Source organism: Podarcis tiliguerta (genome assembly GCF_965153285.1).
Source record: "Podarcis tiliguerta genome assembly, chromosome: 2".
Taxonomy (NCBI): Eukaryota; Metazoa; Chordata; class Lepidosauria; order Squamata; family Lacertidae; genus Podarcis; species Podarcis tiliguerta.
Window position 1 is genome coordinate 56,125,331 of NC_139535.1, and position 17,771 is coordinate 56,143,101.

At 48.5% G+C, this 17,771-nt stretch overlaps 1 long non-coding RNA gene across 1 annotated transcript; it reads left to right on the plus strand.

Annotated features, from left to right (window-relative positions):
- The first annotated feature begins 9,683 nt into the window (after positions 1-9,683).
- On the plus strand, positions 9,684-15,042 carry LOC310669829. Its single transcript, XR_014507412.1, has 3 exons — positions 9,684-9,917; positions 12,313-12,386; positions 14,795-15,042. It is a non-coding gene; the product is annotated as an uncharacterized lncRNA (long non-coding RNA).
- Positions 15,043-17,771: the final 2,729 nt, after the last annotated feature.

The window sequence follows — 17,771 nt, forward strand, 5'->3', positions numbered from 1 at the left end:
ACTATTTTATTTTTCTTTAATTTTTACCTGGACACATTTTCTCTTTTGATTTTGCCGGATCCCATATCCTAAACTCCACTGACATCTAGTAACGTGCATCCATGGGAGCCTGTTATCTATAATTTCATTCTGGATTGACAGCTATGTTCTTCTGTTTCTTATTTCTCTCTTCCCCAAGAGTCACTCATGTATACTGTGCTGTTGATTTCTCCTCGATACTATTATGCTTATATCTTTCATAAACTGAACTTCCTTCACTGGTCTTCTGCTATAATGTGTTTAATATAAAAGTTTCTAAACAGTTTTTAGCCTCTCAAATTCTGTCTGGTCACCACCCACTTGCCTGTTGGAGCAATTTAAGAACCTCGTTTTCATTGCTACATTTCAGCTGCAAAAAAATCCCCGAGAGGTTTCTGCACTCCCAGCTGCCTGCATCTGTCTATCTTCCCTCCAGGTAAGCAAGAGTCATTATCGCAGCTCAAGGACACATTCCAACCAGGCGAAAGCGCTCAAGGAGAGCAGAGAGCTGGGCTGGCAAGAGATGTGGCATTGAGAGAGAGAGAGTGGTCTTGGAAAGTTTTGAGGGCCAAATATAAAGGCTTGGAGGGCAACTTGTAGCCCCTGGGCCTGAGGTGTCCGCCCCCCCCCCCCCCCCCGCTAAAGATCAATAACACTTTGACATAGATAATATGAGGGTATTATATGAAAATTATGTAAAAGATGAGTCATCTAAAATTGTGTTGCAATTGAAGGAAGTCATGTGCGACACATAGTAAAAAGTAATAAGTTTTTGTCTTCCAGCATAGGGCAGCCAACTCACTTCAACTCAGGTGCCTTACTCTAGGCAAACTGTCGATGGAGCAATACCTTTCCCCTGCCTTAAGCCCTGATAAATTTATTATGGATCTACCCTTTCCATTCACTTGGGTTTTCCACCTTGAGTTTTCCTAGCTCGCATTCTTACTTTCTGTTACGTTCTAAACAGGGCTGGATCTGCCCTGGCTATAAAGCTGAAATGAGTCTGCGGCAAACTCTGGAAGTGAAACCACACTGCAGATTGATTGAATTTAACAAAACACTCGTGTTTCATAAAAAGGCAGAGGCTGAATTTCTATGCACATTTCACAGGGAGGAAATTCCATTGAATTCAGTTGGATGCCGTGGGCAGGATCAGGCCTGCAGATATCTGATATCACTTGCTGGTGGGATGACAACATGTTTTGACTTGTTGTGGCTGCCAGCATGCGTGACTCGGGGGGAAACTGGATTCCAGTTCACTTGGCTGAGTAAGCTCTGTATGAGTTGACCATTTGGATGAGACATACCTTATTAGTCAGGAAAGAATCTTGTTAATAAGCGGGTGCTCTGAAGTGCATTTTATGGTGCTTTTCCTCCCTTTTCTTTTCTCTGTAACCATCTGTTTCCAATCCTTCTGCTTACTGCTATTTGAATCTTTATCAAAGACCTTGTTAAATAAGCCTCTACGTGGCTTTATTATAGACACATCTAAGAGCTGTGTGTTTTTGTAAGAGAATTGATGGTAGCTGCAAAGAAGGAACACAGCTTTTTTTTTTTTTTTTTTTTTGGAAACAATAATCTGTTTTGTGCTGAAGGCACCAGGAAGGTGAAGAAACAGTCATTCTATTATGTGAGGTTGTTAAAACCCATGTGTAATAATGAAAGACAATACTTTTGAACTGCTTCTGTTTGTTTGTCTGTCTGTGCATTTTGTCAGTAACAAAAGTTTACATAGTACCTGAAGTGGAAATCCAAATGGCAACCCCACCCACAAAACACATACACACAAATCAACAAGTCACAGTACATGGGGAGAGTCCCATTGCACCCTGGTTCTGCTTATGAGTTTCCCAGATTGGCCTCTGTGAGGACAGGATGCTGACTTTTGGTCTGATCCGACAGGTGGTTCTTATATTCTTATGGAAGTTCTCCTGCACAAGCCTAACTGAAACGAATAGCAACTGCACTATGACTATGTATGTAGCATGTGCAGGAGAAAACCCTTTTATATTGTGCCTTTTGGGTCAGATCTGACTCCCAGTCTGCTACTTTTAATGCGACTCCAGATCCACCTCCAGAAAGCCCCTGGCCTCATTGTTAGGCCTACAGCTGAAATTCAAAAAATTATAGCATGGATGGGGGCAGAAAATGCAAGTTAATATTCTGCACTGGAATAATCATTTGTGCTCCTTCCTAAACCACTTGCCTAGCCAGAGTGTTTCTCACACCATTGCTCATTACCAATGGCTTAGCTAGGGAGCTTTGGTAAGGCTTGTGCCTTCTGATCCCTGTTCTCATCATCCTGCTCCCAAAGCAGGCAGTAGCAGCATTTGTTCATTGACTGAAATGCATATTTTAGGATAGGGATCGTGCAAGCAAAAGATAAGGAACAAGGAATGTTTTAGAAGTGTCTCTCTCCCCACCCAACCCCCAGATTCTTGGCTGTTGCTGCTTTGCCTGGTGGTGACTTGACTGACCACTTTGTGATCTGTCTTTGACCGGATTATGTGTTAATATTTCAGAATCCACTCTGCTGCTCAGGGAACTGGCTGATTCTTTCAAGCTGACTGAGAATAGAGCAGGAAACACAAGGTGTACCTTCTCCTTTTTTTTAACCCAAGGCAGGAGTGGAGAGGAAGCTACATGGGGTGAGAGTTAATAAATAATGGGTGCTGCCATTCATTTGAATTCCACAGACAGAATAGCATGGCTCCAGCAAGACAGCGGGGAGAAGAGCCAGGCCTACGATAGACTCTCGCCTCTTACTAAGTATAGCTGCCACTTACCAGTCGAGGACGCTGTGTGTAGTTTTCTTCTCCTTCTTTCAGCAGGAACAATTGAATAGGGGCTAGAGGAACTTCAGCAAGCCAGGTTACTTACCCAGGAAGGAAATACAAGGACTGGAGTAGGTTGCATATGGGTGAATACCTTGTTATAATCACTCAGAACCCAAGACTCAACCAGAATGGACTGAACTGGCTGGGACAGAGGAAACATTCAGAAGACCCCTTTGGGCTGCAGTCTTGTTTGTCAGGTGGTGCAGGGGGTCAGTGCATCTGGCTGTTAACCAGAAGGCAGGTGGTTCGTGCCCACCCAGGGATGGCTGTGGGCAGGATTCCTCTATTTCAGGGGGTTAGACTCGATGACCCTCGGGGTCCCTTCCAACTCTGATTCTAGGACTTCTATGACACATACAGGGGAGTAAATTCCATTCAGTACAGTGGGACTTGCTTCTGCCTAACATGCATAGGATTGTGCCACACTTGTCTACTGCCCCCAACGACAATCAGTATCTTTATCCATGCAGTGGTTAAAGGTAAAGGGACCCCTGACCATTAGGTCCAGTCGTGGCCGACTCTGGGGTTGCGGCGCTCATCTCGCTTTATTGGCCAAGGGAGCCGGCGTACAGCTTCTGGGTCATGTGGCCAGCATGACTAAGCCACTTCTGGCAACCCAGAGCAGCACATGGAAACACCATTTACCTTCCTGCCAGAGCAGTACTTATTTATCTACTTGCACTTTGACGTGCTTTCGAACTGCTAGGTTGGCAGGAGCTGGGACCGAGCAACGAGAGCTCACCCTGTCGCGGGCATTCGAAGCACCAACCTTCTGATCGGCAAGACCTAGGCTCTGTGGTTTAGACCACAGCACCACCTGCATCCTGGTTAAAGAATGGCAAAATGAAGAGTGTTGTTGTGTGATTTAGGTTGACTTGCCTATTGTATTCCATGAAAGCAGCCTTTAGGACTCTCCTGATGAAGTGAACCAAAGTCTGAGAACAGCGCACTTTGTAAGAGTGCTCCCAGAAACATGTGAGGAAACAGCAGTGCTGTACCTTCAAACACCCCAGTTGTCAAAGGATGGTTTAAAAATGGTACTACAGCAAACTTGGTATCAATCCTTGGTCCAGATTAGCTCATTCAAAATAAAGGAACGATTGGGGGTTTTTTAAGCCAGAAGGAAAGAATGTCATTGCCGTGGAGAACTGGCTGAAGGCATTCCACTTTTCTTCCATTGAAGCCATACACTGAAACCCCACTGCTGGAAGAAATGTATAGACTGAAGGCCAGTATGCTTGTCCTTGAATTACATTATATTTCTATAGGAGAAAACTCACAGGGTGGGAGAGTTTAGAATGAATGCACTTGTTCATGAAGAACAACATGTTGCATTTCCACCCTTCCATTTACATAATGCACATTCGTGAGCAGCAACCCAAGTGCATTCAAGGTTGCCATTATTCATTGTATTTCTTGCTTGATCCAGCACAAAAGAAGCCGGTCTCTTCTTTTATGTCCATTGTCCTCTTTTTCTCTGCGTCTCTGGGATGACATCACAGTCCATGACGATGCCTTCCCCCCGCCAGCCCGTCTTCCTCTCCCACCTCTCTCCTCCACCAGGATTCTCCGAAATGGAGCCAGCCATTTGAGTAGAGAACTCAGTCATACAAACGTAGAAGGGAGGGGGGGGGAGATTATGAAAATGAACAGTAAATAAATACCAGTGCTGAGGAGCTAATGCTGATAAGAGGATTTTCAAAATTAGCCATTTGCAAGAGCAGATTAAATACGTTTAATGTTGGGGGTGGAAAGCAGCTATTAAAATATGCAGCAAATGCCGCTGCAGCCCTTCCATGCGGCCCAGTCGTTTTGCCCTCTGCACACACTGTTGGCTCAGTGTTCAATGCTGGTTGAGGACACTAATTTACTGTTGTCTTGCTGGTAAACAAGCCGGCTGCTGGCAAGGGTCCAGAATTGCCCTCAGTTCACCATGTGAGATAGGATGCCAAAGGACTTCCTTAAAGGACGATGAAGCATAGGGCAGCAACTGATCTTTGAGAAACACAGAGTGAGGAAGCTGTAGTGCGGGGTTGGGCTTTGCTAGCTAAGGGGAATGGGAGGCCCCAGTTACGGCCTGCAGGGTTGAAGGACCTGCCCTTTCAGGGATACCAGTCATCTTTGGAAGCTCCTCATCCAGACTGTGTTCAGAGCACCAAGGAACTTTGCATGAAAGCGGCCCCTTCTCCCGTCACGGCCCCTTCTGCTCCAGGCAGCTTAAGGCAGCATAGCAGGGCACATCTTGCAGAAGGGAAGCAGCATAAAGGGAACCGCATGCATTGGTGTCCATGCAGCCCACAAGCAAAAGCTGCAGGCAGGGGAGGCTGGCCCATCTGGGCAAATGGGGGCACTGCCCCACCAAGCTCAGTCTGCCTTCAGCCTGCTGTCCCACCCCACCTTATAAGCAGCTCAGGTGGTGCACTGCCTGTCAGCTTCCTCCACTTAAGCCTCTTGTAGGGGCTCAGCACGGAGGAGGGTGGGGACAAAACTCGAATGGCTCTGCATTTGTTGACCTCCCTGCCTTCTGCCCAGGCAGCCCCAATGGACACCAGCTCCCACTGGCCGCCAATATGGGGGTTGGCATTGCTTGAGGAATTTATGGGAGCCCTGAGGAAAGGACCAGTTTAGGTGTGGAGGTACATTAAATGTTACACGACCTCCATCATGCCAGAAAAAAAGTGTGTGCGCGCACACACGCATGAACATCTGTCTGGATGTTCTGGGTGGGGCTCAAGCTAAGAACTTTTGGATCTGTATGCAGCTGTTCCATGTGGTGAGCCACTGAACGACAGTATTTCCTTTCGCAGCTTTGTATCCTCAGGTCCTGGCCTGATCCCACACACCCATGCTGGTCATAGGACACCCCCCCCCCTGGACACGAAGGGGGATTTCTGTCCCAATAAAGCCTTGTTTGAGCAACAAGAGCCTTCTACAGGTGTTCTCTACTCCGCTGTATTCACAGTGGGGGAGTTCAGGCCCGTCTCTGGCCTGCCTACTTATTTTTAAAAGGTGGGACCGGCCTATCTAGATTACTGCAATGTGTTATATTCAGGGCTGCCTCGGAACACAGTTCAGAAACTTCAGCTGGTGTCATTGTTTATCTTTTTACTTGGCTTAACAGAAAACAACAGTGATATTTAGGAACATAAACTTTCAGATTTTTTACTTTTATTTATAAAAAGATTATATACACACACCATTAAACAGACTTTAGAAGACCGCATCAGACTTTGTTGTGCATTTGCTGGTCTCAGCTCTTGACCTGGGTGCTTCACATTGACTGGTGCCCTGTGAGGTAATATGCTGATGGCCTTATTTCATGCATGTGGGGTGTATGTGTGTTTGTGTTTCGCAGTCTACAGCAGTTTCCTCCTCCAGACATTCCCCCAGCATGCGGATGATCCTGTCATCCCTCAGCATGGGGAGATCCAGCATGGGCACGGGGTGGTGATCCAGTGGGTCCTCCCACTCTTCTCCCCACACACAATTAGAGAATGCCTGAAAGGGATTAAGGTTCCTGTATCCTGTGGTTGGCCTTTGGTTTGTTCCTGGCTGTACCCTGTATTTGACCTTTAGCAGGGGCAAAACTAGGTTTTATTTCCCCCAGGTCAAAGACCCAGTTTGGCACCCCACCCCGCTATGACTTTGCCTTCACTTGTGACCTACTCTTCACCCCATAGCTCCTGGTTCATCTCAGACTGTGGCCTTGGACTCTGATTCCATTCTCTGCCCTGGCATCTCTCTGCACTTTTCTCCCAGCCATTCCAGGACCTGGCGTTTGGCCGAGAAAAACATATATGGAGAAAAGTTTCCACAGTCCAATTTTCACGTGCACACCCCTCTTGCTTTGTTTTTAATTGGAAATATCACTCCTCCTTCTTCCTAAGCAATTGGGACAGTTCTGGGTCGAAGCACACAGAACTGCCCCTGTCATGTCATGCCAAGCTTTGCTTATCTTCAGGTAACACCAGTGTGCTTCCTTCTCTGCTGTGGTTTGTTCCCTTAGCAGCATCCTTCAAGAGGAGAAGGAGGCCTCCTTCTGTCCTCTCCCCCCCCCCCCACTGCCCAGAGTAGGCAGGCAGCTTGGTGATTGATGGCCACTTTCCCTCCATCGCGATCGATGCTGTGTCACTCGGTCAACATGGTAGGGATTTTTTCCTTATTTAAATCAATCAGGCCTGAAATTTCTTGCTGGCTCTGACAGCTGTGGAGCCCATGTGGCCAGTCCAGGCTTTCCAAGAGCTGGGGAGCCATGAAAGGGTAAAAGGGTGGGGGAAGCCGTCTATGAGAAAACTAATGGGCAAGTCAATCTGTGCAAGTGAGGTCCAGGGACTTCCTAAAGACAGGAAGCCATTTTCGAGCACAGCCTGGACGGCTGAATTAACCTCCGGTGATAACTGGGTCTCCAAAACCAACTCTTGCAGGAAATCTTGCTTGGGTACTTCTCTGGCTCCTAGGGGAGGGGAGGGAAAGTGGATTCTTCCTCCCTAGGGCCCCTGGGAAGCTTATCAGGGAATGTGTCATGGACTGGCCGGATGCAAAGGAGTGTGGGAGGGAACCCCCAAGGGGGAAAGACTCAGAGCCAGGGGATTGGTGGTGGGACGAAGATGAGTTGTCAGAGGGTGAAGTGGGAGCAGACTGGGAGGTGTCAGAAGCTGAAAAGGCAACAGGGTTTAGTGAGCAGGAAGAGGCTGTGGCAGGGAGAGGTCCAGAAGCAGAGGCAGAAGCAGAGACTGGGGAGGCAAGAGGTAGAGTGGAGGCAGGCTGCTGAAGAAGCCAGGGAGTCTCCTGCTCCTGCTGTGACCAGCTCCCCTCCCTTCTGGTCTTCTAGAAATCAGGGGAAATGAAGAAGGCAGAGCAAAGAGAAACAAGTCAAAGGAGCCTCAGGTTGCTGGGGAAGGACCTGGGGAAGGAGGAAACTCGGAGAGCTGTGGGAAGGCAGGGTCCTCCAGCCCTTGCAACTGCCTCATTGGGGGAAGACCTACTGGGAAGAGTTGCTGTGATCACTACTTCTGAGCTGTTTTGATTTCTTTGAATAAAGAGTTAACTTCACGGACACCAGGTGTTTTATTACTGACCAGCTCCTGGCTCTGGACTTAACATTCAGTGATGGCAGACAAGCTTCTGGAAAGCTAGTCTTCTGTAACTCATCCTTCCCTGCAATGTGTGTGAGGCAGGTTAGGTGGGCGCATTCCAGGGCGAACTCTTGGTTCATGAAGGCAAACTGACCCAACCAACCAATGTGGGGGAAAGTTCCCAAAGGGAGAAGTGGAAACTCTTCTGATTTTCCTTTGGGTTTCACAGAGTCACAGAATTGTAGAGCTGGGACCATAAGAGTCATCTAGTCCAACCCCTGCAATGCAGGAATCTTTTGCCCAATTTGGGGCTCAAACCCATTGCCCTGAGCTCAAGAGTCTCATGCTCTTTTCACTGATCTCTCCCCCCCCCCTTCAGGTGAAAGGAGCTTCCTGTTTTGTGAAGCATTACCCAGAGAGTGATGCTGACTTGTGTGTGGTGGCATTCTGTGGCACATACTCCCAGGTAAGTGTGTGTTTACAGGATTTCAGCCGCAGTCTCATTTCCTTCCTTACGCCCAGATAGGCAACTGATCATCCTGTTCCTGCCTGCACCTGCCACACAGCGAGGCTCCATTAAGGACGCCTCCTTGGCTTCCAGCAACATGGTCACAGCAGTCTGCCGTGCAACACATCGCTTTGAAGCGCGTGGGTTTTGTACGAGGGCCAAGCAGCTGCAGCAACATTTTCCTCGCGAGCACGCCGAGATGCCCCCAATCCACTGTCTACTGGCACACCTCGCACGCTCACTCCCTTGCCCATCCGACCGCGGTTTCCCCCCGGCCCGTGTCCAGAAATACGCCGATCTGGGAGAAAAGTGGCCGAAGGAAAAGACTTGCCAGGGGCGAAACAGCCTCTCTCTCGCCTCCCTTTACGGCCCTTCGACGGCGGCAACAGGTTGGCCGCCGCCCATCCAGCGTTGGCCGCCCAAACCCTCGCGATTTCTCCATCCATTTCTTCTCCGCTTCCCGCCAAGACACCGTCTAAATCACACAGGCCGCACTGATGCCCAGCAACGCCGTCGCAGGAGTAAGAAAGTGCCAGGAAAGGGAAGAGCTTTGTGGAGGCTCGGTGACACTGTTGGGGGGTGCAAGGCAAGCTGTGTGTGCTTGGTGGGAAACTGGGTGACGAGAAAGCCACCCCCTCCCTTCGCTGCCTGCGGCGACTGATGGTTTGATGAGCATATAATCTGGCCCAGTTTCCACGAGGTATTCAAAAGGAGGTCACCTAGGAGCGCGCGGAGGGCCGGCGCTGGCAGCGGGATGCGCTCCCGCTGCTCTCTTCCTCTTCTACACTCCAGGCCCTAATGAAGCACGTGGCGCTCGCAGGGGGCGCGAGGGAGCCTCTAGTCTAACGCGAAACGCCTGTTCTTGTAGGCCGCAAATAAAAAAGGCAATTTATAGAACCCACAAATAACAGCGTTGTTCATTTAACTGACATGGTGGTTTGCTGAGGTTCCCCCACCGCCTGCTTTGTTCGAAACGTCTGGGGAAAAGACCCCTGATAAACTCTTCCCTTTTAAAACCATAAAATTGTAGAGTTGGAAGGGACCCTGAGGATCATCTGGCTCTACCCTCTGCAAAGCAGGAATATGCGGGATCGAGCAAGCGGGGTTGGGTTTTAATTTGCATTCGTTCTACTGCTGTCGGCCGCCCTGGGGCGTTTGGGTGCAAGGCGAGTTAATAGAAACAATCGTAAGAACGGAAATACACGGCAATTGCGTGACGCCGCCTTGCCGGCCGGGCGTTTCTTCTTCCGCGTTGCCGCCTCTCTTCTTCGGAGAGCGCCCGCTAATTAAAGCGCTCGGCTCGGCTTTGCCCGAGGCGGCTTTGCCCGGCGGCTGCTTCTCCTCCTCCCTGCCTGCCTGCGTCCCTCGCTGCCTCTTCCCCCGACGCGCGAAGAAGGGGACGCGGGCGCAGCTCCAGGTGGCTTCCGAGACGCCGCGGCGAAGTGGGAGCGGAGAGCGAGAGAGACGTCGAGTGCTGAGGTAAACAGATTCAAAGCCAATTATCCCGAGCAGCCTCCCGGCCTCCCCGCGATGGGGGAAGGAAGCGCCGCCAATGACAAGCTCGCACGCTGGCAGGGACTGGCGGGCCGGGGCACGTGAATTTACAGGGATGGAAAAGCCCGCCCGTCTCGCAGAGTTCACTTGGGCTAACTAGGGAGAGCGTCAGCGCAGGACTTTGGGGCCACAGGTCCTCAGCAGTGCCGGATTTACATATAAGCTAAACACGCTATAGCTTAGGGCCCCACTCTCTTGGGGGCCACCCAAAAAAATTTAAAGCAAAAAAACCAACTGGATGTACATGTCCAAAATATAAGATAAAAAAACAAATAAAAGAAAACCTACACACAGCAACAGTGTTTTGTGTTGTGTAGGCTCCTATTCGTTATGTGCAAAATGGCTTTAGATTAGGTCCATAAATTACTATATAGCATATATTAAACACGAAAAACAGCGACAATTTGCTGTTGACAAAGGACAGCTGGACATATAAAGGGCCCCATTATCTTCTGTAGTTTAGGGCCTCATCAAACCTAAATCCGGCCCTGGTCCGCAGCCTCACTCCTGAGGGACCCAAAACGTTGTAGGTCGCGTTCTGAAGTGTCTTGAAGGAACACATCCTTAACATCTGAAAAAGCCCAATTGCGTCCAGAGTTTAAAAGTACCTAACTGCGCCACTGCCGGTACTTCTGCAGAGGATTGGTATACCTTGCTTGGTATGTGTGGTGCTGGGGTCGGCATCATAGAATGTCAGAGCTGGAAGGGACTGCAAGGGTCATCCAGCCCAACCCTCTTGCAATGCAGGGATCTTTTTGCCCAACCCCCACGACCCTGAGATTAAACGTCTCATGCTTTGCTGGCTGAGGCAGTCGCGCAGTGCCCTTGGCTTTGCACAGGGGTGGTACTGGAGGGATAACCTGAGTTCAAATCCCAGCACTGTTGTAAAATCTGCTGGTGACCTTGAACCCGTCACTCTCTGACTCTCTCCCAGAGTTGTGAGGATGAAGGAGGTGGAGTGGGGACCTTGAAAACTATTTTGACCTCTTTGGAGGAAATCCTACATTGGACCTGCCTCAGCTGCATCCGAAATGTGAGCGAGCAATGGAAGGCTGTCCGCTGAGGTCAGAGATTGCGTATAGAGAAATCCAGAGAGCCGTGTAAAGAGCAGCTAGAAGCAACGCCCTTTTATTTGTTATTAGGGGCTCCTTGCAAAGATAGCAGGAAGGTGAATATTGGATGAATGAAGACATAAAATGCAAACTAAGGGCCAGTTAACATAGATATGGTTATTCTTCATTACTGCAGCATCAAATGAGGACTTGGTCATGTGAATGAGCCACATAGAATTTTCACATCAGTTGCTCTGCATTTTTATGGAGTTGGTTCTCACTTTCAGCTGCAAATCATCCTGGTGAGTAATCAAAGGATGTTCATGAATGCTTGAACCACTGACTCAATGCCTGCAGTTCTTTTTGGCTGGGTTGGGATGTGGAGGCATTTCCAGGTGAAGGCTTTTGCTGACACCCAGCCGGCTGGATGTGGGTGTCCAAGCACATACCGTAAATCAACCCCAGTGCTACTGACTTCCTTGTCCCAATGCTACAATTAGCAGGGTCCGTGTTTGTGGCAAAGTCCAGACAAGATTTTTTTGTAACTTTTCTCTAGGCCCTGTTTCCCCACTTCAGATTTTGCACTCAAGTCTGCAGCCAGCACTGCACTCCTATTATTAAGAGTGCTTCCTTCACTTCATTTTAGTTTTGTATCCTTCTACTGAATATACAGAGGTAATGCAGAAATGAGGTAAAATTCACCAAAGATGCCAGTTTAGTAATAAAGAGGGCAATCTGTCCCTATGATCTGCCTCCTTCCTGAATCAAAGATGTTGGATTTTCTCTTTATACTTTGGACTTTAAGGAGGCTGGTTTCAAAAAGCTTAAGGAGTTAGTGGATGAGATCCTATACTCAGAAATACTCAAAAGAGAAGGGAGTCCAAGATGGATGGGAGTTTCTTAAAGGTGAACTATTGAAGGCTCAAATGCAGACAATTCCAACAAGAAACAGAAGTGGAAGGCATCTAAATAAAGTGGTGTGGTTGCTTAAGGAGCTTGCATATGAGCTCAGATGTAAGAGGGGCATGTAGAAGAAATGGGAGAAAGGGAAAATCACGAAGGAAGAGTATACACAAGTAGCCAACAGTTTCAGGAAGGTCAGGTGGGCCACTCAGAATGAGTTCAGGCTTGCAAGAGAGGTTAAAAATAAAGTTAAAAGGATTCTTTGGCTATGTTCAAAAGCAAGAACAAGCGGTCCTCTGCATGGAGATGTTGGGGGACAAAGGGAACTGCTCAACACCTACTTTGCCTCTGTTTTTACCCAAAAGGAAAGCAGCGACCAACCTGGTGATAACAGAATAATGCAAAGAGGGAGCTGCAGCCAAAGTCAGGAAAAGAGGTGGTAAGTGAACACCTAGCTACTTCAAATGAATTCAGATCTCCAGGGCCTGATGAGCTGTATCCAAGGGTACTAAAGGAGCTTGCAGATGTAATCTCAAAGCCTCTGTCTATATTCTTTGAGAATTCTTGGAGAACAGGTGAGGTCCCTGCAGACAGGAGGTGGGCAAAAAGGGGGGGGGGGAGACCTGCTACCGGCAGGTCAGTACCATTCTATGATTCTATGAATTTGTGCAAATGTACCTGTTCACTCCTATGTCTCCTGCCCAACCCCAAAAGAAGAAGGAAGCAGCTGGGGGGGGGGGGAGAATCATGCAGTAGCTGGACTGACAGTTCATAAATAATCCGGTTTAGCTTCTATTGAAGGGAAATTAGTGAAAGGATGAAAATGATAAATGTACGCACAAGTACACAAACACATCTGAGCAGATCCCTAAATTGAAATCGCATGCATGCTCACACACAGTGATGATTACAATCTCTTCCTTGGTATCTGCAAAAATCCATCCTCTTTGCTAATTCTTTTTTAAAAAACAGATGCTATTCACTTCACTTAGTTTAAGCACCCGTAACACAAATACAAAGCATACAATGGCTAGAATGTACATTCATTTTTAAAATGGTTCTCTCCCCCCGTATTCCACATTAATAACATTCACAAATGACATATTCCAGACTGGAAGCCATTTTTAGCATCAGTTGTGAGAACACCCTAAGCCTATTGGGCAGGCATGCAGATGGAAGGGCCTCCCTGGGGGCTGTCAGAAAAGAAATTATATTGTGACAGAGGGAATCCATGTTGCTTATCACTGTACAAAATTCAGCAGAGCACTGTGCAGGGAGAAACAATCTTTACACATATTTGCTCAAGTCTTTGGGGGCTTGTTTTGCAAACTGTGCAGACCACCTTCCCTGCCATCCCAATCCTGCATAAGCTGAATGAATGTGCTTGTGGCAAACTGGTCATGTGCATTGGCCTGGCACAAGCACAAATCGCTGGCGTGCTCACAATGAGCTATGTGGATTTTCTCCCACAGCTTATCGATGGCATGCTGTCAGTTTGTGCTTATGGAGGTCTGATGCACATGACCAGTTTGCCATGTGCATGTTCCATTCGTGCTAGGAGAAAACAGGGGCTGCACAGATTGAATTAAGCCATAACCATGGCCATATAAATTGCCCTTTAGTTTAACAAGCACTGAGTCACAGCAGAATCAAAGCATTGTGAGGCTGCAAGTGATCCCAGGTCATCTGTCCAATCCACTACATGGAGGTGAGATATACTGCTGTCTGTCACATTGACTTAATATATCCCTGACCATTGCTGTCCCTGCTCAGCCTCCAGTGAAGGACAAACTGTGCCAGCGTGGATAGTGTTAAACTTTGAACAGGAAGATCAGAGTTCAGATCCCGATTCTGCCATTAAGTTTGCTGAGTAGTCATAGTAGTCTGCATGTCATGCTTGATTACAGGCAGGAGTTCACCAGGACCTCCCCCCACCCACTCACCCCCATTCTTGCAGCTACATCCGAGCAATGGGAATTTGTGTGTGCATTGCAACAGGCAGGCCCTGACAGAGCATATTGTCAAAATTTGATTAAGGAAGAGCTTTTTCACATAATGCATAGTTAAATCATGGAATTTGCCACCACGAGTTATACTGATGGCATCTATCACTACATCTTTTGGTAATGAATTTCATAGTTTAAAAGGGAATTACACACATTCACAGAGGATAAGGTTGTCAACGGATGCTAGTCACAAAGGCTAGATATATATTGCCTCCAGTATCAGCAGCAATATGCTTCTGAAGGCTAGTTCCTGTGAAGAAATCAGAGGCAAGTTCTTCCATTTTCAGCTAACCACATTGGGTGGAATTCAGGGTCATGCTCAGTGGGATATGGGTGCACAGAATGAAGTCCATTCACAAAGTGAGATTTGCTCCCCCTGTGTACCTCCTAAATCTGTTCTTGGTGTTTCCCCAACCCCACCTCCCCAGAACAGATTTAGGGAGTGAGGGCGGGGAGGGAGGGAAGCGCCATTGCATGACTAGACTTCAATCTGTGCACACAGTAATTGTCATGGACTGGTTGGGCACAGAGGAATGGTGAGAGGAGCCAGCTGGGGAACACCCAAGGGAAGAAGGTTCAGAGCCCTGTGAGTGGTGGTGGGACAGCGATGAATGGTCAGAAGGAGAAAAGGGAGAAGACTGGGAAGAGGAGGGTTCAGAAGCTGAAGAGGTAGCAGGGCTTGGGAGAGTGAGTTGGGAGAGTCGGTGGCAGAGATAAGTCCAGAATCAGAGGCAGATGCTGAAGCAAGAGAGTGGAAGGAGGGAGGCCAAGAGGCAAGAGGAAGAGATGAGTCAGGCTAGTGTCACAGATGTAAGAAGCTCCCTTCCCCCCTGTCTCCCAGAACAAGAAGAGGGCTGAAAAGAGCAGAACAATGATAGGCTGCATGAAGGCGTGGTCTCTGTCTGCTTGGGAAAAGCCCTGGAGAGGAGGAGACACAAGCTGTGGGAAGGCAGGGACTTTCGGCATCGGCAACTGATTTCATGGAGTAAGACCCACAGGGAATGAGCTGTTGTGTTCATTAGGTGTGATGCTCAGCCAAGTCTGCCAAGATCATGGTTTTGCTAATAAAGAGTTAACTCCAACTTTGAACTTTGTGTGATTTACTGACCAGCATGTGCTCTGACAGTAACTTAGATGAATCCCACCCATTGTGCTGTTTGGTGTGAACCAGGACAAGCTAGTTAGTTTTCACTGTGATTGGTTCAAACACGCCACCTTCAAATGTTGGTTTATGGTCCTGGTTTGTTCAATAAACCAGTTTAAACTTAAGGCAGTTTGCAGTGTGGATGCAACAAGAACCTGTGGTTAGTGAAAAATGGAAATGGATGATTCCTCCTCGTGCCTGTGCTGTGCGAGGAAGGAGCAGCTTCATGCAGGTAATGGTAAACTATGGTGTAGCATCACGTCTGAAACATATTAGTGTTCCTGATAGGTTTTTAGGGTAGCCAGCCTCATGGTGCTTGCTCCTGACCCCAGCCTACATCAGTATCAGGAAGGATGGTTTTTCATCTCACAGAAGCTGGGCCAGTGCTTGTGAGGGAGAGTTACAATGGGCAGGCTTGCAGCATGGCTTGGGGAGACAGTGCAAGACGTCTGCTTTGGATCGTCTCTCCACTCAGCCAAGCAGAAATCTCATTACAGTTCAACACAAAGACTCCATCCCTGAAGCAAGTGCACCTGATCTTGCAGGAGGTGGCAGGGAAGAGGTGGAGGGAAACATACAGATGCAGAGCAGCAGAAGGGAAGGATTTCAGGAGTGCAAATGAGGCTAGCGAAAGGGTTGTTCCAGCCCAAACCATACCACCCTCCCCACTTTGTGCTTTCAGCTGGATGCTAGTACCCCTTTCTGCTCCACTCCTCCCCCCTTCTCTTCCTTCCATTTAACAGAGTCCAAAGCTGGCCTGTTTCCATCCAGCTTAACCCCAGTCCCTGTCCCTCACTGCCTACCACAAACACACACTCTTCCCTCCCTCCCAGGCTTTTGTCTCTGGCTGGGATAAGAAGCAGGTCATGCTTGGGATAAAGACCAACTGCAGCTTGTTTCCCAGGGGGACAACTGGCTATGCAACACCTACCCCATAAAGTGCTGCTGTCTGCTCTTGTAACACGATTAAATGCCTGCCTGTGGCTCTATGATAAATACTCATACCTCCTTGCCCCACTTCAAGCAGTAAGCTCTCCTGGCCCAGAAATTAAAAAAAAATCCCAACCTATCTTACAAAAGCCCTTCAGATAACCCAGAGAAGGCAAACCCTGACTCTTGGCGGTAGGAAGAAGGCGGGGGGACAGGACACTCCTACCCCTAAAACTGGCATCTTTAACCCCTTTGGGCCCATGGGTGCATCTGCAACCTGGAGGAGCTGTTGTGGGCACCACAAATGAGTCACAGCTTTCCCCTCCCCACCTGCACCCCATTGCTCCCTGCACCACAATTAGGCTCATGAAAAGCATTCTCTTGGCTAATGAAGTCTTCTTTAAAATTTAATTTCCACACTGGGAAGGCTAGAACTCCAGAGAAAGCCTCTGTAAGCAGATGTTCATCCATGGGGCGGCCACACTGGTGTCCCACATCCAAAGGCATGACAGAACACATCACACTCAGCTGTCGCCCCTGGAAGTGCCCTGCCTACTAGAAGACCTCCGATCCTACAGGATGCCTTCCTCTACTCACTCAGAGGCTGGGGATTCTTTCAATGGCATTGCTTGGGTATTAAGTAGCACAATTAACTACTGGCTGTCATGGTGGGGCTTTGCTACTAGCTCATTACCATTTAACAATGCTAAATAGTCAAGAGTTAGCCAGGTGGTCTCCTAGCATGTGTTGGACCCTTGCTCAGATGTAGCTATCCACATGGAACCTCTGATGGGCTATGGGGCCAGAAAAAGAGAGATGGTGTGCAAAAAGCAGGCTGCGTGGTGTCCATGCCAGCATGCGGTGTGCCCAGTAGAAGCTCTCCCAAGACTGGCTCCTCTCCAGCAGCATTTTGGCCTTTGCGTGCCTTGATGGCTCCAGCTCTCACATGCAGCTCCCTCTCCGTCTCTCTGTATGCGCTGCTGGGCTTTGGCTCCCAGCCATTGCAGGCGCTGTGCAGTGCACAGCTTCTCACCTGTCAGGAGCTACATGCACTCTGGGAGAGCTGGGCTGGTGATAATGGAGTCCCCCCGCCCCCAGCTGTTCAGATAGATCTACATCAAGGAAGGTAATCAGGTTGATTTTCTGCAGCAGGTACAATCAGACAAAATAATTCTGACAGGCTTGGAAAGAAGTCCCTGCCAGGGAAAAGGGGGTGCGGAGGAAACGCCTAGCCTCGGAGCGGGGAAAAACAGGGACCTCTGTCTCAGTGTAACAGCACTTGGTTGGTGGCCCTGTGTCTAGGAGCCTCCACCTGGAAGACCCCACCAAAGAGCTCTGCACTGGGTTTGGGACTTTGCCGCTTGATACTTCTGAGGCCAGACAGCCTCATTTCCATTGCACACCTAGAAGAATACCCCATGTTCAAGCAAAGAGGTCTGTGCATATGGGCTTTGTGATCCTGGAACCAGTCACCCCCTCTGCCCCAGCCCCACTTTGTACCATTGCAGCCATTTGCATCGAGTGCTCACATAGCGTCGTCATTGTTTATTATTTATAAAATGCCTAATATATACTAAGAACTGTACCTGAGCAGAGCTCCTTCCCTGAGGCTCACAATTTAAAATACATGAGACCAAAGGAGAGGGGAGTTGTAAGGAGGGGAAGAAAGAACTTTGCTGGATGAAAGCAAAAGGAAGCAAGACAGAGTTAAAAACTATTCAATTAATAATCGTAACAATAAGAA